Source organism: Dipodomys merriami, unplaced genomic scaffold (genome assembly GCF_024711535.1).
Source record: "Dipodomys merriami isolate MVZ:Mamm:240054 unplaced genomic scaffold, mDipMer1.0.p SCAF_1294, whole genome shotgun sequence".
NCBI classification, from domain to species: Eukaryota; Metazoa; Chordata; class Mammalia; order Rodentia; family Heteromyidae; genus Dipodomys; species Dipodomys merriami.
In genome coordinates this window covers 105,001-125,111 of record NW_027202598.1, presented here as the reverse complement: position 1 = coordinate 125,111, position 20,111 = coordinate 105,001, and the positions used below count along the sequence as shown (strand labels likewise).

The window sequence follows — 20,111 nt, the reverse complement described above, 5'->3', positions numbered from 1 at the left end:
ATGCATTACTAATGCTGTGTATTCAACGATGGCATATCTTCAACTTATAGTGTAATTCTTTCTCTGTTGGAAATGTACTGTATTTTCTAGTAATCCCTTTCCAGAACATGTTAAATGTTTATGCAAGAAGAGATAAGGTTAGAGAGATTTTCCTTACCCTTACCTTTCTCTCCATCTGTATTCTCAAGAGATAAAATTTCACGAAATCATATGACAATAAATTAATTTGAAATCATATGTCATCACTATGTGAAGATCATTGCTATTATTTAGGCATATTAAATGTCAGTTATCAGCTAAATGAAGTGGCTTTTCATACCTCAATCTATAACCCATATTGCCCCCTCTTTCCCTTTATTTCCTCCATTTCCTATTCTCTGTGAAGTGTGAGGGGAGGTTGGCTAAGGGGGAGAGGGAATTGCTTATTTTCCTGGCTCTGCTACCTAGCTTGGTACCAATACCACTGCTTTGAATAATCTGTGGAGAGTGTCAGGCAGCCCAGAAGACAAATCAAATCTTGGACTGAGTTCTGTGGTTCCACCTCTGTGGAACTCTGTTGCATTCCTACAGTGCCCTGCCTTTTACCCCACCTTTGGACCGACAAGAATTCTCTGGCTTATTTCCTGTCAGACAACTGGAATTCCTAACCTGGGTAGTTGCAGAAAATGGACAGTAGGTGGCGAGCGCTCACCATAACATTGCCTAGAGAGGGAGAAGAACGTTGGTGATGGCTGGACTCTGGCATATCAGTGATTATCCTGGTACCATACCTTGGTTGCACCGTGTTCTGCCTGACTGAGGCACGCATGACAGTACTGATATCTGCCAGTTTTCACTCTTGCATGATATAATACTAATTCACCCTGAGGAAATCTGTAGTAGAGCTGCTACCTCAGTCATTTATATACTGTAGCTTCTCAGTTCCAAATGTACATTTTTGCTGTAAACATAATTAGTCTCTGAGCTGGGTGCTTATGGCTTAAGCCTATAATCCTAGGTACAGTGATGGCTTAGAGACATCGGAGTATCAAGATTCAAAGCCACCATTGGCGGGAGACACCCATAAATGGTGCTGTGGCTCAAAACTGGTAGAAAACTAGTCGTATATAAATAAAACATTCTGTGATAGTGCCCCAAACGCTTAGGTGTAGCCACACAGTAAAGAAAGAGATAAAGACAGATTGTCCCTTGGAGGAATTAACAATGTGTCCTTTGTGAGGGTTAGCATCTGTTTGTAATTTTTACAGAATCATAAGTTAAAAGATTTACAAGCCGGGAGCTGGTGGCTCACGCCTGTAATCCTAGCTACTCAGGAGGCTGAGATCTGAGAATCGCAGTTCAAAGCCAGCCTGAGCAGGAGAGACCATGAGACTCCTATCTGCAATAAACCACCAGAAAACCGGAAGTGGCGCTGTAGCTCAGGTGGTAGAGCGCTCGCCTTGAGCTGAAGAGCTGAGGGACAGCGCCCAGGCCCAGAGTTCAAGCCCCACGACCGACAAAAAAGAAAAAAAAATTACAATACAATAGTTTAGCTGGAGTTAAAATGGAGTATTGGCCTTCACCATTCAAAATAGAATTAACCAATCACATTCAAAACTCAAAGCAATATTTTGTCATTTTCTCTCCTGTTTAGTCACAGATTGCATTTTCGTTTCTATTTATAATTCCTTGACCCAAAACTCTTGTCTTTCTCATACAATACCTTAGAATCTTATAATTCAAACTTTGGTCTCATGGTGCCTGCAATGATTATTTTTAATCTCAATTCCTACACTGACCCACCCCCACCCTTCCTTGATTCATTCATTTCATGAGAGGAAACTGGAATTCACAACCATGGTATTTTCAGAAAGTGGACACTAGATGGAGTTTGCTCACCGTCGTTCTCTTGTTCTGGGCGAGGGCAGGGGAAGGAAGGAATACCCATCACACTTGGTGGGTAGTGAGAGCTTCTTGATTTTACTGGCACCATACAGTGCCACCTCATGTGATTCTGCCCGCCTTGTGGTCCTGCATTACACAGTACTAATCAGCCCTGAGGAAACCTTCAACAGACCTGAAACTGCAGTTGTTATAGATACATAGCACAGCTTTCCAGTTCCAAATCAAAGACAATTTCCCCTGTACAAAATGAGCCCCATTAGCCTTATGCAGCTGGCGCATCTCTGTAACCCACAGCTACTTAGAAGGCTGAGAGAAATGTAAAGGTCGTTTCCAAGCTGGCCTAACAGGGTAGTATTTAAGTCTACTGTGAGATTAAGGATTTCCCAGGAAACCACATGTGGAGCTGTTGCCCAAAAATGTATACTAGTAGCTGCCTTGGGGAAAAAATAAAATAGTGAAAATGTAAATATCAACACCCAGGCACTGAGCTCAATCCTCACATCCAAAAAAAAAAAGGTAAGGAAGAAAAGAAGAAATAAAGAATTCATTTCAATTTTTTGTTTTGTATGAATCATTTCCATGTGATATTTCTTGTATTTTTCAAGTCTATTAATATATTATGTATAGAACAGTACCGTAAGATTGCTTTCTTGCAGTGTTCTTATCTTACCCACTCATTAACTTAGGCCTTGGCCTTTGCAAAAGGTAGTTCTCTGAGAGGCTTCCTGCCTAGATTTCCTGATAACAGTCCTTGGAATTCCAGTTTCTTCTAAAAGGTCCTAAGCAACACTGTAACTCGTTGCCATGACTACATTTACAAGACAAAAGTTACCTCAGTTACCTGTGGAACTCTGCCTCACTACTAGCAACACCCACCCTCTATCTTCCCTTCTGGGTGTGGGCGGGGCAAGCTGACTAAATGGCTCCTGTGTTTCCTGGGAGGCTATTTTTTTTTTGTGGGCGGGGAGGGTCCGGTCAGGGGACCTGAACTCTGGTCCTGGATGCTGTCCCTCAGCTCTTCAACTCAAGGCAAGCACTGTACCACTTGAGCCACAGCGCCACTCCCAGCTTTTTTCTTTTTGCTTATGTGGTGCTGCGGATTCCAACCGAGGGCCTCAGGTATGCAAGGCAAGAGCTCTACCAGTGAGCCGCCTTCCCAGCCCATGGGAAGCTATTTTTTTTTAAAGTGGCTCCCCAGTTATCTGTTATTATGGCATTGAGAGGCTGGGTTGTGAAAAGACGCGCAAGACTACAATTAGTACGTAAAGTCTAGCGCCAGTGGAAGCTTACATGTATGCTTTCTAGAGTGGCTGGAGCACCAGTACTGAAAAGAAGATTACAACCTGTCTGGAGAACTAGGACAATGATTACATGATTGGTGAGTAAATTTCCTTCCGATTCCATTTTCACCATGGTTTTTCACTCTAAGAATCCAATCTGTGGCCTTCTTAATCCTTTTTTTTTCCACCCCACCTCACACCCAATAGCAAGGTAAAATTCCCCTCTATTCTCTTTTCTCTGTCTTCTCTAGAATCACACACAGAGTAAGAGATGGAAGGGAGAGCAAGTGAGAGATCCACAAGTCCAACTAGATCTGAGACACACACACACACACACACACACACACACACACACACACACACACACACACACACACACACACACACACACACACACACACACACACACACACACACACACACACACACACACACACACACACACACACACACACACACACACACACACAGAGGGAGACATGGACGGGGAACCAGAGACCCATTACTGTGACTGACTAGATCACCTGAATAAATTATTCCTTCCCTGCCCTGCCCTCATGTATTAAGGTAGACTCTTGGTATGGAGTTCTTCTTGTCACCAAACACAGGTGAGGGTTAGTGACTTTTTACCCTTCCATGTAGGGACTCTTCCCTTAGGACCCTTGATTTCGATCATTGAATAAGAATTTCTGGAGGAGTCACTCTGGTGGAGTTTTTATGGAGTAAGTAAGCAAGCAGGCAAGCAGAGACAACCAGACCCCCAAAAAAGGCACAGACAGACAGACAGACAGACAGACAGACACACAGACACACAGACAGACAGACAGACAAGGACATACTCTAATACAGTGTGGGTGCTCTTGAAGGGAGAGAGACCTACACAGCTCCTTGACTTCATGGGTGTTTTCAGGGTTAGACAGGCGGGGGGGGGGGGAGATGTGGCAGCTGAGTTATGTACAGATAGCTGTTTTATCTTTGCCCCAACCTGAATTTCTAGATGTTTGGGGCATTTCTCTACAGGTAAGAAAAACAGGTCATTGACCATTCCTTCCTTCCTTCCTTCCTTCCTTCCTTCCTTCCTTCCTTCCTTCCTTCCTTCCTTCCTTCCTTTTTTTACTTTCTCTCTTTCTTCTCCCCACCCCCCTCTCTCTCCTTTTTCTTTATTTTTTTGGGTGGGTGGGCAATACTGAGACTTGAAGTCAGGGCCTCAGCACTGTCACTCAACTTCTTCTTTTTTTTCACATATGAATAATTTTACAGTTTATTTCATTAAAATTATATTCTCAGAAAGGTAAAAAATATATATTAGCTATTTCATCAAATGAAGTAATTATACTAACACATAACATAAGTTAGTGAAAGTTTTATCTGTCATGAATAGGACAAAAAGTATCATCAAACAACATTTCTAGGAATCACACTCAACTTCTTTTGCTCACGTCTAGCACTGTATCATTTGAACCACATCACCACTTCTGGCTTTCTCTCTCTCTCTCTCTCTCTCTCTCTCTCTCTCTCTCTCTCTCTCTCTCTCTCTCTCTCTCTCTCTCTCTCTCCAGACACACACACACAGACACACACATGCATATACATACATATACACATATATTTATACACATACATACATATATATCTATCTATGCTTATATGTAGTGTGATACAAACATATATATATTTATTATTTTCAGTTTTTTTGTCGTCGGGTGTGAGGCTTGGACTCTGGGTCTGGGTGCTGTCTCTCTGCTCTTCATCTGAAGGCTCACTACTGTTCTGCCACTTGAGCCACAGGGTGCCACTGCTCCCCTTTTCTGTTTATATAGTGCTGAGGAATCGAACCCAGGGCCTCATGCTTGCAAGGGGAGCGAGCACTCTACCACTAAGCCACCTTCCTAGCTCTCCCCCCTTTTTTGGCCAGTCCAGCATGGAAGGCTCCTGCATCTTGTTTGTATGGACATACTCACAGCTGAATAACTGAGTTGTTTTGCTTAATAAAAAAAAAAATCCTGGTGTTGATATATGTGGAGGGGAAGGGAAAAAACAAATTGTTAAAACAGGGTTACAGGAGGACCCATTGAAACAATGAGATATACAAGTCGTTATGTCGAAAAACGAACTTTACAACTTTGGTGGGGGGACGGCGGGGGGGGGGGGAGGATACGAAGGGATGGGAAGGGGAAAAAAAGCAGGAGGCTACAATGCTTATAAGAAATGTGCTCATTATCTTACCCATGTAATTGTAACCCCTCTGTACAGTATTTTCACAATAAAAATATATTTAAAAAATATATATTTAAAAAAAAACTTGGTACAGTAGTCTAGAAACATGGTTGCTATTACAGCCTTCATTTGTTGCTTCACTTGACCACTGTTTTCTCATTTAACAGCTTTTGGCGACAAGCATGATTATTTTTCGTGGGGTGGGGGTGACTGTTTTGAGGCTTTCCCAAATTTTTATGTCCAACAGGTTACCAGATCTAAGGAAAACCCAGAAGTTCGAGAATTAAGTAACTCTCGGGCTCAAACTACAGAGAAAGAAAAGGAGAAAGAGAGACCTATGGAGGGAAGGGGTTGGGGCGTTGGGGGGAGAGGTCATAGAAAGGAAAAGAAAACAGGGAAAAATAAAAACACAAAGTAAAGGTCGTTTTTAAGTGGAGGCCTGGACTCAAACCAGGCCACTGACTGAGGCTTCCTCATTATGGGATTTCAAAAGTGGGCCTTGGCTTCTTGCAGAAGTCATCTCGATGTGTTGGTGTTCTGCTGTACATATCATTTGGAAGCGACTCTATCTTTTCACTCCATGGTGAATGTATTCACATATATGTTCCTATAGAAAACCAGTTTCGTGTGTTTTCTCTCACATATGCAAAAGGTACGTTTAAAATAGGGGAGACATTAGATCTCTGGACTGACTGCCTGGCTGGCTGCTTGGCTGGCTGCTTGGCTGGCTGCCTGGCTGCCTGGCTGCCTGGCTGCCTGGCTGCCTGGCTGCCTCACTCACTCACTCACTCACTCACTCACTCACTCACTCGCTCACTCACACACTCACACACTCACACACAGTAAGACCCAAAAGACAGGATAGATACTTTTAGGGGGAGAAACACCCACCGAGGCAAGGCCCAATGGTTATGTGCCCAGAAATGAAAGTGAAACCTTGAAAACACACAGAGGAAAAAGAAACAAAGTAAACTCTCTACCTTGAGCCTGTAGTAGGGTTTAAGAGATGATTCTGTTGGTTTCCCATGCATGCATGGGGGGGAGGGGGGGTGCTTTGACCCATGCTCTGTTTCTTTTTAAAATTTACTTCCCTCCCCGGTGTAAGTTTCCTCCTTTCTTTGAGGAAACTCTTGGCTCCGTTCCCGCAGTATACTCATTGTTTGTGCAAAAGCTCAGAGGAAGGGAGCTGCTCTTTTCCCTTCCACCACCCACCCCCACCTATTAGTTTTCTTTCCTAATAACTGTTCGTTTATGAGGGACTGAAAAGTGAAGAAAATAGGATGTGTGGAGCCATTCATTAGGAAGCTGTCCGGCTGTCTTGTCTCTGAATTCCTGGTGGTGCTTTCCCAGGCCTCATTTCCCCCTGGAAATTATCCTGCTTGCCTCTGTGTTCAATTCTGGGAAGGAAGATAGGCCGAGATAAGGCAACCTCTTGGCACGAAGCTGGAACACACGGCCACCTCGCCTCACGGGTACACAGCCTAATCATCCTATCCCGAGGGTCCTCCGTCAACAGTTTCTTACAACGATTTTTATTAGTTTAGTGGCCCTACTGAGGTTGAAATTCAAGGCCTCAACTCAGGCAGGCCTGCTGGGGTGGGCGTGTTTGTTTCTTCTTCTTTCTCCTCCCCCCCCCCACCCTCCCCCCTCCGCCAGGGCGCTTAAGTCGTTGCCATGACGACATTTACAAGACAAAGGAACGTTGCCTGGAGTTCCTGAGTTGACTGGGGCTCCAGGCTTAAACCAGCCCACCCCACCCCCACCCCCGACCCGCCCTGCGTCCTCTGCGAAACACCCCGGCGGGGTGGGGGGTGGGGCGGCCAGCCCTCAGCTCCTGTAACTTCATTAGCGCGCGGGGTGGGGTGGGGGTGAGTGAATCAGCCTCCCCTCCCCCTCCCCGTCTTTACAAAAGTGGCCTCTTTTGCCCTTGGGCAGGAAAAGTCTGCGCGCGCGCGCTCTCTCTGGTCTTTTTCTGCTGGGACCCTCCCTGCCTACCACCAGCAGCCACTGACTTCCTGCAAGCTGGAGTTGTCAGACTACTTCCACCCGCCCGCTGCCACTAGTATGCCTCCCGCCCAAGCCCGCCAGGGACAGAATGGGAGGGGCGGGCGGGGAAGCTGGCATGCTTGCCTGTGCTCTGCCCTCTGCCCCTCCGGGAGGCATGACTGTGACCGTGGGATGTCCCCGTGGCCGACCCCTAAGCTCCCACCCTCTGGACGGAGGAGAGTGAGGGGAAAAAGGAGTTCAGGAGTCTTGTCTCCCCTCCATCTTCCCGCCTAGGTCAGGCCAGGATCTGCCTCTCTTCTCCCTGTCCCTGTTCCCCGTTCCTCTTAAGGAGTGACTGGAGAAACTGTCCGTCTGTGTTTGTGATTGTGATTAACATCGCAAAAACCTTCAAAGAATCTCAGATCGGTTAGAAGCCCGTTGGGTTTCACTTCTCAGGCGTGAGGGGTTGTTATCTCCCCCTCCCTCTCTCCTTTGATTTTTTACAAATTGTTAGGGAAATGGTGACATACAGAACGGTTACAGTATGCCAGCCCACACCGGTGGCTCGCGTCTGTAATCCTAGCTGCTCAGGAGGCTGAGAGCTGAGGATCACGGTTCAAAGCCAGGCAGGGCAGGAAAGTCACCAGACTCTTATCTCCAATGAGGCACTAGAAAATCGGAAGTGGCGTTGTGGCTCAAGCGGTAGAGCACTCGCTTTGAGCTGAAGAGTTTAGGGACAGCGCCCAGGCCCAGAGTTTAAGACCCACCACTGACAAAAAAAAAAAAAAAAAAAAAAAGGATAGGAAAGATTACATTACATAAGTGAGGTAGGAAGAGTACATTTTTTTTTTAATTAATAAGTTTTTTTTTTTTTTTTTGTCGTTGGGCTTGAACTCTGGGCTTGGGCGCTATCCTGCCCGGGCTGGCTTTGAACCGTGATCCTCAGCTCTCAGCCTTCTGAGTAGCTAGGATTACAGGCGCGAGCCACCGGCGCCCGGCTAATGAGTTGTGTTAATTGTGAAAATACTTACAGAGTGGTTACAATGACACGAGCAAGGAAATGAGTACATTTCTTATCAAGCATTGTTGCCTCCTCCTTTGTTTCCATTCCTGCCCTCCCATCTCCCCCCACCCCCTAAAAAAGAGTACTTTTTTTTTTGGACAATGTCACCCCTTCCCTGGCTCTCTCACAGGTTTTCCCTCCCTCAAGTTCTGTTTGTTCCCCACCCACAGGTTGTGTGTCAACATAGTGTCTAGTGAGTGCCACTGTTGCACTTCTTCATCCTGGGTCCCTCCATTTCTTGCCCCTCCCGGAAATAGATGAAGGAAGAAACAATGGGGGGGGGGAGAAGAGAAAACAAAATAACATCGATGATAACAAACACAAAGAAAGGGGAAGACTTCTTGTTATATGATCAGAGGTATATAGGCATTGCACTTTGGTGAGCCTCATGTCTTCAATTAAGCAACCCAAAGGCCAGAAGTGGAGTTTTGGCTCAAATGGCAGACTGCCAGTCTCTTTTTTTTTTTTTTTGGCGCGGGGGCGGGGGGGTCCGGTCGTGGGGCCTGAACTCTGGGCCTGGGCGCTGTCCCTCATCTCTTCAGGTTAAGGCTAGCATTCTACCACTTGAGCCACAATGCCACTTCCGGCTTTTTTTCTGCTTATGTGGTGCTGAGGAATCGAATCCAGGGCCTCACGCATGCAAGGCAAGCGCTCTACCACTGAGCCACCTTCCCAGCCCCAGAGTGCCAGTCTTGAGCACAAGAGCCAAGGGACAGCACTCAGGCTCTGAGTTCAAGCCCCAGGACTGACTGGGGCGTGCACACACACACCCTGCACCCCTTGATCTTTGCTGCTGTTTCCTACCACACAGGCACAGGCACGTATGGCAGCATGTGATCTACCTCCCCCCCTCCCCCCACACACACTTTGCACTGCCGCCACCACCACCGCCGCCGCCACCAACTATAGCAACAGACTTCCTAGGCTTCCCCTCCACCACCACCACCCCCTCCGCCCCGGGCCCTAGTTTAGATCGATGAACCAAAGTGTCCCCACTGCACGTTCGGCTCTGGCAAATATCAGATAGGATTACAGTGATGAGGAGAGAGGAGCGACCGCCATGGATTGACTGTAGGGCCCAGAGGACAGAATGCCAGCCCAGGCCCATTCATAGGTCAAGCCAGGAAAATGTTTTTTGTTTTTGTTTTTGTTTTTGATTTCCGGTCTCTCTCCACACCCCATGTGTTTTGTCTGTCTGTCTCTCTGTGCCATAGGGGTTTGCCATTCATGACCTGTGTGGGCGGGGATGTGCTGGGGTGTGTGTGTGTGTGTGTGTGTGTGTGTGTGTGTGTGTGTGTGTGTGTGTGTGTGTGTGTGTGTGTGTGTGTGTGTGTGTGTGTGTGTGTGTGTGTGTGTGTGTGTGTGTGTGTGTGTGTAGGGGGAGGTGTTCCTTCCTCACAAGACCTTCCTAAGTGTCTTGATCGATCTTGGGCCTGACGTTCTTTTTCCTTGTTTTGGGGTGCCACCTACTGGACACCGTGTGGAGTGACAGGGAATGATTCGGTGCTGATGGCGGGGGCTGGCGACTCTCGCGAGAGTCCGAGAGACTCTCGCGAGAGTAGCGATGAGGTATCGCCGGCTCTCTTCTGCGGCTTTATTTATTTACAACGAAACAAAACGAAACAACAGCAAACAAGGAAATGTTCTTGAAGGGAGGGCCGAGCGGAGGGGGAGGGGGGCCCGCAGGGGGTGTTTTTTTTTCGTTATTTTCTGGACACGGAATTCGTTTGGATATTATGTCTTACGAGCAAACTGTACCAGTTTATTTACGGTTGTAATTTTTTTTTTTTTTTTTTTTTTGGATCCGGTCGTGGGGCCTGAACTCTGGGCCTGGGCGCTGTCCCTCAGCTCTTCAGCTCAAGGCTAGCGCTCTACCACTTGAGCCACAGCGCCACTTCCGGCTTTTTTCTTTTTGCTTAATGTGGTGCTGAGGAATCGAACCCAGGGCCTCAGGCATGCAAGGCAAGCACTCTACCACTGAGCCACCTTCCCAGCCCCTACGGTTGTAATTTATATACGGTACCACAAATGTCTTTACGTCCGTATTATGAAAAAGGGTCCCACGGCTGCAGTGGGTGAAAGATTGAGACGGGAACATTTCTAAAGGAGTGCCAAGAAAATGGAAAACAGGCAATGCAATAGTTTAGGGAGAGTTATAAATATCAAGTGCTGCCCTAGGTGAAATTTCATGCAAATGTCCTCACCCACTCAGGTAAACTTTTTATATAGGTATCAGAATACAATTTCTTGAACTATATAGACTTTTATTCACTTGATTTCCCTTAAGTAAATTAAAATAACTGGCTGTTGACAGGGCACATCTGGATATTTCTATCGGCCCCATAGAGATAATCTGTTACATTTTAGGACATGGTAGATTATATTTGCTATTTCCCCAAATGGACTTTACAAAAGCCATCCGTGGCCCCAAAGATGTTTCTGGACCTCTCATCATGTGTGACTAAATAGGCCTCAGTGAATTAAGCTGAGAAAGCTGCAAAACAAAGCAGATCACTTCAGTTATGGAATATTAAGAGAATAAAAGTAGCTTTATACCACTGGATCTTTAGTGAGAAGGTAGAATAAAAAGAAGAGAAAAATATTGGAGGATGCAATATAAGCCAATTGAAACGTATCCAACCGCGGATCTGGCTTTGAAGTGGCTATTGACTAGTGTGGTCCTAGACCATCGTGTCCAGAAGGATACATCGATGTGTTTTGAAAGATCCTAAACCAAATGTACTTGTGATCATGACCCAGAGCGTGAGGACAGGTACATTTCTGTCCTCCTAATTCCAGCTTTGGTCCTCACACGTCCGGTTGTTATAATACGTTCACAGTCGTGCCACTTACGGATATTACGTCTTGTGTCTTCTCTGCAATATCTTAAATGCTCAGAGAAGTTACACCTTCTGACAAAAGGACAGTATGTGTGTCACACACACGGGGACACACACACACACTCTGTTTGCCCGGAGTGCTGTGTAGCTTACCATGTCCAGTTATAGTTTAGGTCTAGCATCCACGTAGGAGAGAAAACAGGTGCCGTTGGTTGGTCGGTCTGTCTGTCTCTCCGCCGGTCTGTCTTCCCCTGGCATCACCTGTTCTAGGTTCTTCTCCGCCGCCGCCGGCACCCCCCCCTCTGCCCCCCCCCCCCCCCCGCTCCTAGTCCATCAGTCCATCCATCTACTTCCCTGTAACTGACATAATCTTCTTCTTCTTCTTTGGGGAATGGATGAATAAACTTTTACCTTGTGGATATTGTACACACACCCTAAGGGGTGTGTGTGTGTGTGTGTGTGTGTGTGTGTGTGTGTGTGTGTGTGTGTGTGTGTGTGTGTGTGTGTGTTGACGGAATAGAGTGTTTACCATGCCTGACCCCCTGGCTCTGCCTCTCTACCCGTCTGCGATGCGATGTGTGTGCTGGGGCGCTTCTGCCCGCATATGTTCCCAGTGCGAACTCCAAAGAGAAGTACGCCCGCCGGGCCTGTGGGTTCTAACCATGCTTCACCCCCCCCCCCCCGGGAGATAGGATCGCCCCTCTGACCCCCCCACTCTGTTTGGGCCGGGGCCCCTCGTCTGTCTCTCCCTGTCTTTCCTCCTAGGGTTCCCTACCTGCCCTCCCCCCAGCCCCGCGCGCGCGCACACACACACACACACACACACACACACACACACAGAGTCACAGACACACACACACAGAGTCACAGACACACACACCCACACCCACTGTGCACCGCCACACTCGGGTCCAGGTCCTCCACCACAGGCATGTGAGTGAAGATGCCTCTACCCTCCAACACCTGTGTGTCGGGTTCAGATTCATCGCCTCATGCCCCGAATCCTGCTCCAGAGAGAGTGGCAGAGCCTATTAGAAAAGGCTAGCTGTTTTTTTGTTTTTGTTTTTGTTTTTTTTTTTTTTTTATTTTAAGGTAGTCCCATTTGTCGAGTCTCTCTCCAATTTGTTGTGACCCTGGGACTCTGTTCAGGAAGTTCCTTCCTGTGCCTATTAGTTCAAGTGTCTCTCCTACTCTGTCCTGCAGTAGTTTCAGAGATTCAGGTTTAATGTTAAGGTCTTTAATCCATTTTGAGTTGATGTTGGTGCATGGTGATAGGCTGGGGTCCACTTTTAGTTTTCTGCATGTGGCTGCCCAGTTTTCCCAGTACCAGCGGTTGAAGAGGCTGTGTTTCTTCCATTGTATGTCTTTGGCTCCTTTGTCGAATATCAGCTGGCTGTAGGCCTGTGGATTTATTTCTGGATCTTCTATTCTGTTCCATTGGTCTTCGGGTCTGTTTTTGTGCCAGTACCATGCTGTCTTTGTTATTATAGCTCTGTAGTAGAGTTTGAAGTTCGGCATGGATAGCCCTCCCATATTGTCTTTATCCCCTAGAATTGTTTTGGCTATTCTAGGTCTTTTGTTGTTCCATATGAATTTTTGGACTGTTTTCTGTATTTCAGTGATGTACGTCATTGGGATTTTAATAGGAATTGCGTTGAATTTGTATATTAGTTTTGGAAGTATTACCATCTTTACTATATTAAGTCGGCCTATCCAGGAGCATGGGAGGTCTTTCCATTTCCTAGTGTCTTCTGCAATTTCTTTCTTTAACTTTTTATAGTTCTCATTAAATAGTTCTTTTACATCTTTGGTTAGGTTAATTCCTAAATATTTTATTTTTCGGGAGGTTATTGTGAATGGGGTTGCTCCCTTTATTTCCCTCTCTTCCTGTACATTATCAGTGTATAGGAAGGCAACTGATTTTTGTGGGTTTATTTTGTATCCTGCTATTTTGACGAAGAGAGTTATGATTTCTAAGAGATTCGGGATGGACTTTTAGGGATCGTGGAGGGAGGTATAGTATCATGTCGTCTGCAAAAAGGGATAGTTTAACTTTTTCTTTCCCTATGCGGATCCCTTTAATGTCTTTTTCTTGCCTTATTGCCCTGGCTAAGGGTTCTAGGACTATATTGAAGAGGAGTGGAGACAGTGGGCATCCTTGCCTTGTTCCTGATTTTAGGAGAATTGGTTGTAGCTTTTCCCCATTAAGTATAATATTGGCTATTGGTCTGTCATAAATGGCTTTTATTGTTTTTAGAAATGTTCCTTCTATTCCTATTTTCTCCAGAGCTTTTAGCATGAATGAATGTTGAGTTTTGTCAAAGGCCTTTTCTGCCCAGCCAGCGGCTCTCGTTTGGCTTTCCTGTCATTTAGTGATGGGTGAGTGGACTCACGCTTCCCATGGCGCTGTCACCGTGGGTTTCCAGACCTGTGTGCGTGACGTGTACCTACCCTCTCTGTGTTAGAAGAAACCTCTCTCTGGCCTTCCCCCTGCCCTTTCCCTGCCTGTGAAGGGGGGGGGGGCGGGTGGGGGCGGGGGGAGGGAGCGTGTTGTGGGGCGGGCGGGCGGCGGACTTTCACAAGTGAGCGGGGTGCCTCCCGAGGGCTCGTCTCTTGCTGGAGCCGACCCATCTTTGGGAGTTTTTTGTTGTTGTTGTTGTTGTTGTTGTTTCTTTCTGGTTTCCATCTGGGGGAAAAAGAAAACAAAACGTACAAACACCCCCCCCCCCAAAAAAAAAAAAAAGACGGGCGGGCAGACGGTGGGACGAGCGCTCACTTGCCCTTTTCTGGCCATGTTGGGTGGGGGTGGGGGTCTTGCCACGGGCGGCGGAGGTCGTGCGGGTGGCCGGTTCGTTTTCTCTCGTGGTGCAGGCCTGCCGTCTTTGCCGCCCCTTCCTGCTTGGGACCGATCCCGGCTTCCCGGTTCTCGGGTTCGGGCCGCTCCGTTCGGGCGACTCCCGTCCTGGTTCCTGGTTTCACTTTGGTCGCTGGCGGCGGCGGCGGCGGCGGCGGCTCGATCTCGGTCTAGGTCTCTGGTGGCTCTGGTGTCGTTCGTGAGGTCGCAGAGAGGACCCGGCTGCAGGTCCTGACCTAGGTTGTGCCTCTCGGTGCGTGGCGGTGGGGAGTGAGGCGATTCGTTTCCGTGTTCTGTGTCTCCGGAGCTCAGAGCCGGCCGGCGCGCGCCGATCCGGGGTACGGCGGCTCGGTGGAGTCGGTCGTTGGAAGGCGGTTGTCGTGCTCCCCCTGGCGTCCGCCTTGATATGACAGTCCCCTCGTTCTCAGCCGAGCGAGCGAGTGAAGGAGGAGGTCTGGCGGCAGCGAGCCGGGCGGAGGCCCGGCCTCTACCGGGTGCCGGGCGCGACTGTCGCCGTGGTGTCGCTGTGGCGCCGGGGCGGCTGTTCTGTCGGACTTTGCGCCCGCAGGCGAGCGCGGGGTGGGGCCGTGAGTCGCCGCTCTCTCTTCCGTGCCCGGTCTGTGCCGGGGGTGGCGGCTTGGTCGGGTCGACCAGTAGTTCTGTCTGGGCCCGACGCCTTGTCCTCCTCCCCTCCCGTAGTTCTGTCTGGGCCCGACGCCTTGTCCTCCTCCCCTCCCTGGACTCTGGTCTTTGAGGGCGAAAGAAGGAGAGTACGAGGGACGTCTCGGGAGTCGGGGGAAAGGGTCCCCGGGTGAGCCGCTAGGTGGTGGGGCCGGTCCCGGCCCGGACTCGGACCACCCCCCCTCCCCGGAGTCACCTCCGAGTGAGCGCTTGGCGCGTGCCGGGCGCGAGGGCCTGGGTCGCCGGCCCCGTGTGGTCTCCCTCCACGGCCCCGGAGGCCGGAGGACAGACCTCTGCGGCGGGAGGAGCCGTGGGCACGGCCGAGGCGAGCCTCGGGGCCGGGACCTACACCCCCCCCCCCTCCCCGACATAGGATGGTCGTCGGAGTCACCTCCGAGTGAGCGCTTGGCGCGTGCCGGGCGCGAGGGCCTGGGTCGCCGGCCCCGTGTGGTCTCCCTCCATGGCCCCGGAGGCCAGAGGCCAGACCTCTGCGGCGGGAGGAGCCGTGGGCACGGCCGAGGCGAGCCTCGGGGCCGGGACCTACACCCCGCCCCTCCCCGACATAGGATGGTCGTCGGAGTCACCTCCGAGTGAGCGCTTGGCGCGTGCCGGGCGCGAGGGCCTGGGTCGCCGGCCCCGTGTGGCCTTCCTCCACGGCCTTCTCCACGGCCCCGGAGGCCGGAGGACAGACTTCTCCGGCGCGAGGAGCCGTGGGCACGGCCGAGGCGAGCCTCGGGGCCGGGACCTACCTACCTACCGTCTGCGGTGTGCGCGATGGCGGGGACTTGCCCGGTGGGCCCTGCGTAGGGGAAACGTCGAGGCGGAGGGAGCACCTCGGGAGTCGGGGACCCGAGCCCGGGAGTCCCGCGTGTGTGCGTGCTGGCGGCAGGGCGCTCACCACCGACCCCGCGCGGTGTGGGTGTGGTGGCTGGGTGCCTCTCGGAGTGGGTGCCTCGCGTCTGCCGGGGGAAGGCTCCCCGTGCCGCTCGTGCCGTGAGCCCGTGCGCACCCGGGGTAGTGGGGCGGGTGCGTCCCCTGACCCCGCTCCCGCCCTCTCTCTTCGTCTGTCTTCGCCTTATGTGGTCGACCAGCTGTCCCTGAGAGTTCCGTGTCTGGCTCTGTTGGGGACGTGTTGGGGACAGGTGTCCCCGATGTGGTTTCCGAGAGGTCCCTGTCGCCAGCGAGTTGTCGCCCCTGCGTGACCAGCTGGTTTTGGCGTGGTGACGTGAGGATTTTGTACCTGCAGGAGGGTGCTGGCATGCTGTGTCCCGGTGGCTGTCAGCGGGTCTTTTGGGGCTCTCTCGGATGCTGTGTGCCGGGCCTTTCCCGTCTCTTCCCGGTCCGGGTCCCCCTGCCCTTCCCCCCGCACCCCGGGCTCCCGCTGCCCTGAGCAGGCCTTGCCCCTGTGGTGGCTCGTGGGTGTGGTGGTGGTGGTGGTGGTGGTGGTGGTGGTTGTTGGTTGGTGGCTGAGTGAGTCCCGTCGTCCTTGATCTCTCCCCCGCTCCCGGTGCCGGATTCTGGCCCTTGCCTCGGCACGCCGAGGAGGAGAGTGGTTGGTTGCCTGGGGTGCATAGGTAGGCCCGCGCGGTGTGCTTCCCTCGCCGTGGCCGGCTTGAGGAGGAAAAGGCGGGGGGCGAGTCCTGCCTTGCCTTGCCTGTGCGTGTGCGGCATCCCCGTCCTGCCGTCGTGCTCGTCCGACCTCCGTGGCTTTTTTTTTTTTTTTTTTTCCCTATCGCCCCTAGCTCCAACTCCCCCGACCTGCCGCTTCCCGATGGCGGGCCTGGTCGGCCGCTGACCTGCGCTACTCCCGAGCGCTGTCCGTGGTTCTTTTTCTTTTTCTTTTTTTCCTCTCTAGCTTCTTTCGGCTCTGTGCCCGGCGGAGGTGTCCTGGTAATCCCGAGCGCCAGGGACGCTGAAGCCCGTGGTATTTTTTTTATTTTTTTATTTCTTTAAGTTTTTTTTTTTTTTTTTTTTTTCCTTTTACCTCGCTCGTTACTCACGAAAGGTTGTCTGTCCTGGCTACGCTTTTATCCCAGGCTGTTGGCCCTCTCGGGAGCCGAGCTTCCTGGGCCCCACCGCCTCCCGAGTGCCGTGTGGCTGTCTTCTCCGCCCCCTCGGTGTGATTGATGTGGTGACGTTGCGATCTCCTTCGGGCCCGGGCCTAAGCTGCGCCAGGCGAGGGACGGACATTCATGGCGAATGGGACCGCTCTTCTCGTTCTGCCCGTGGGCCCCTGCCCTCACCGTCCCACCGTGCCGGCGCCGGTGGTGTGCGGGGAGGCAGGGGTGCGGCAACCGGGTCCGGCTGCGCTCTCCCTGCCCTCGCCGTGAGGTCGGGGACTTGTACACGCTGGAGGAGGGGGGGCGCCCCTGATCTTGCTCCTCTCTTCCCGTGACTCGTTATCGGCACGGGGGTCGGCTCTCTCCGCGGAGAGGGAGGGTCGGTGCTCCGTGCTTGCCCGTGCTGTGTGGTGTGAAAAGCCGCGCCTTGCGCTCTGCCCTCTTGCGGTGCTCCCGGAACGCTCCCGGTCGGTTCTCTCAGGTGCCTGAGGCTGAGTGGTGGTGTCGTTCCCGATCCCGGCGTTGTCCGTTGCCTTGTGCCAGCCTGCTGCCCGTGGTGTGTCCCGGCCGTCCTTGGGTTTGTGGGGCTTGTGCGAGTGAGAAAAAAGTTATCGCAGAGATTGACGTCTCTGCTGGGGGGGGGGTCGAGGCGGTTCCCCAGAGGAGGAGCGCTCTTCCCTTCTTGCGCCGGGCGGGTGGCTTCCCCGCATGAGCTGCCGGCCCTGGTCCTGGCTTGTCTTCCCTGCCGTGTCACCTGGCTCTTGTTGCACCGGGGGACCTGAGATGTTGCAGTGGGAGGCGAGCCGGGCCTGTGCGGGCTTTCCCGCCCGTGTGCGCGACCTTGCTCTGGCCCCGCACGGCAAGGCCGACCGACCAGGGTTGGTGTTGCTGCTGCCGCAGACCCCCCCCGCCCCACCCCTCCCTGCCACCCGTGGTGGGAAGGATGGACGCCTTTGATGTGTGCTGGTCCCGGCGGGGTTCCCGTCGGGGTTGGGTGCGGGCCACCCTCAGAGTGAGGAGAGGTTCTCTAGCGATCCTCGTTCGGGAGGCGGCGTTCGCTGCCGGGTTGGCGGGGGCCCGCCCCCGATGGGCTCCCGCGGCCCTGCCGCTCCCTGTCCCGCTTTTGAGCGTTAGTGGCTGCCCGCGTTGGTAACTGCGTGCCCGCGCCTCCCCCCTCCGAGGTGGGGGAGGGTCCCGCGGGGCCTCTCCCGGGCCGTCGTCTGGTGTGGTGAGTGGAGGACGTTCCCGATCCGTCCCCGCCCCTGCCTCGCGCGCGGTGTGTCGAGTGGCGGAGCCTGGAGCCTGTGCTGGGTCGCGATGCGAGGGCGTGTGGTGTGTGGCTTCCCGGCCTCGTGCTTGGGGTGCCGTGGGGTTTTGGGGGGTCCTGTCCCCCTCCCCCTCCGGCCCCTGGCGACGCTGTTCCCGAGCGTCTGTGTGGGCCGCCGCCCGTTGGCGACGACGGCGCCGTGCCGGGCGCCGGGCCCCGCGGTGTTCCGGGGCCGCCGTGCCCGTGGTGGTGTGCCGCTCGGGGGGGTTCTGGCCCTCCGGAGCCGAGGATCCCGGTGTGTGTGGGCCCTTGCTCACGCGGCCGAAAAAGAGGCGGTCGATGATGGGTGCCGTGCCCGGCGGTGTGGATGGGTGCGGTGGGGCCCTGCTGGCGCGGGTGGCTCCGCGGGCGCTCGCGGGGTCTTTGAGGCGTGTGCGAGCTGCCTTTTCCCTCTCGGGCCTCTTTTGGGGGGGCCCGCCGCTGCCGCGGTGGGGGTTTCCGGTCCGCTGGTCGGCCGGCTCGGTGTCCCAGGCGTTGCGCGGGACCGCCCAGGAGTTGGGGGTGGTGAGATCCCGCGTTCGTTTCCCTGGCGTGCCGGCTGTGCCCGGAAAGGTCTCACCTCCCCGCTGGTTTGCGGCTGCGCCACCCGCCCGTGGGGGGGGGTGGCCGCTCGCTCGCTCGCCTCTCACCCCGGTGACCCGACCCGATGACCCTCCCCGCTGCTCTTATTGGGCTTCCGGCATGCCCTCCTCACCCGCATCAGCCTTCCGCGATCCTCACCGGTTTGGCCTTGGTGGCCGGCCACCGGCGGACGGTCGAGTTGGGCGTGTGTGGTGTGTTCTCTTGGTGGGGGGGACGGCGCTCGGCTCGTGAGGCTGCTCTCCCGGTGTGGGGGAGGCACGTCGTCGCGGCGGCGGTGGCTTTTGAAGGGTCTTCCCGGATCGGTTTTGCTCACGACGCGAGGGCTCCTGCCAGCGGGACCGCCGGTACGCCACGGGGGCGGTGGCGGTGAGATTCCCGCGTGCGTCCCTCGCTCGGGAGTTGGCCGTCCGGGGGCCCGAAGCCGGCGTGACGTGTCTCCTCCCGCTGGGCGCCGCCTCGCGTGCCTGCGCGATGTCGTCCCGGGTTCCCGCGCCTCCCTCCTGCTCGCCGTGCCAGAGGCTTGCCCGCATCGTCTCCTCCGTCTCGAGCCGTGTGGCTTCGTCCCCCGCCCCGGTCCCGGATCCGGGGCGTTGTGCTCTCCCGGCGTGTCGCCGCCGCGTGCCCGGCGCGACCCCGGTTCCCGTGCCTGGCCCCGTCCGCTCTGTGCCGGCGGTGTCCGCGCGTGAGCGTGCTCGCGTGCGTTGGGTTTGGTGTCGCCCGCCTCCCGGGGTCCCTGCCGCCGCCTCCGGCCGCCGCCGTTGGCCGGTGACTTGTCGCCGACGGGTCGTCGCCGCAGACCCCCGACCCCTTGCCGGCACCGCCGGTCCGCGGTGGCGCGGGTCGTTGTGCGCTCGGCCCCCGCGTCCGTGCGAGCGAGTGAATTCGGGCCGGCTTCTGAGGGAGGCGGAGAAAAACCCCGTGGCCGTGTGGCGTGCGTTGCGTTGTGCGCGTCACCCCCGGCTTTCTGGCCGCTCGGGTGTGTGCCACGCGCGACCCGGCCGGCTGGCCGGCTGGACCGTGGACGTCGGCGCGCCGCCTCCGGGCGGGGAAGGGGCCTGGCTCTCCTCCCCGTCCGTGTGTGCGCGCCGCCGCTCCCGTGCCCGCCGGGCCGGCAGGCGGGGTGTCGGTGATGCGGTGCCCTCGCGCTTTGGGTGCGGTGTGGTGCCCTTCCCCCCCCCCGGCCACGGGTTCCCCTGCCCTCTCCGTGCTCTTCCTCTCTCTGCTCGTCACCGCGCGGTGGCCTGCTTGCGCCCGTGTGCCCGCGCCGCCGTCCCGGATGGTGGCGGTTGGGTCGCGTCGGCGGCCGGCTTGGCCCGCCGGTGTCGGTCTTCCCGGTC

General features: G+C 53.8%; 1 long non-coding RNA gene across 1 annotated transcript in view; it reads left to right on the top strand.

The window, feature by feature from the left end:
* The first annotated feature begins 2,862 nt into the window (after nucleotides 1–2,862).
* Nucleotides 2,863–20,111, top strand: part of LOC138824477 (uncharacterized) — a 28,414-nt gene continuing 11,165 nt past the window's right edge. Inside the window, exons 1-2 of the long non-coding RNA XR_011371097.1 lie at nucleotides 2,863–3,003; nucleotides 3,190–3,262. This is a non-coding gene — a long non-coding RNA (uncharacterized lncRNA). The remainder of the gene's footprint in view (nucleotides 3,004–3,189; nucleotides 3,263–20,111) is intronic.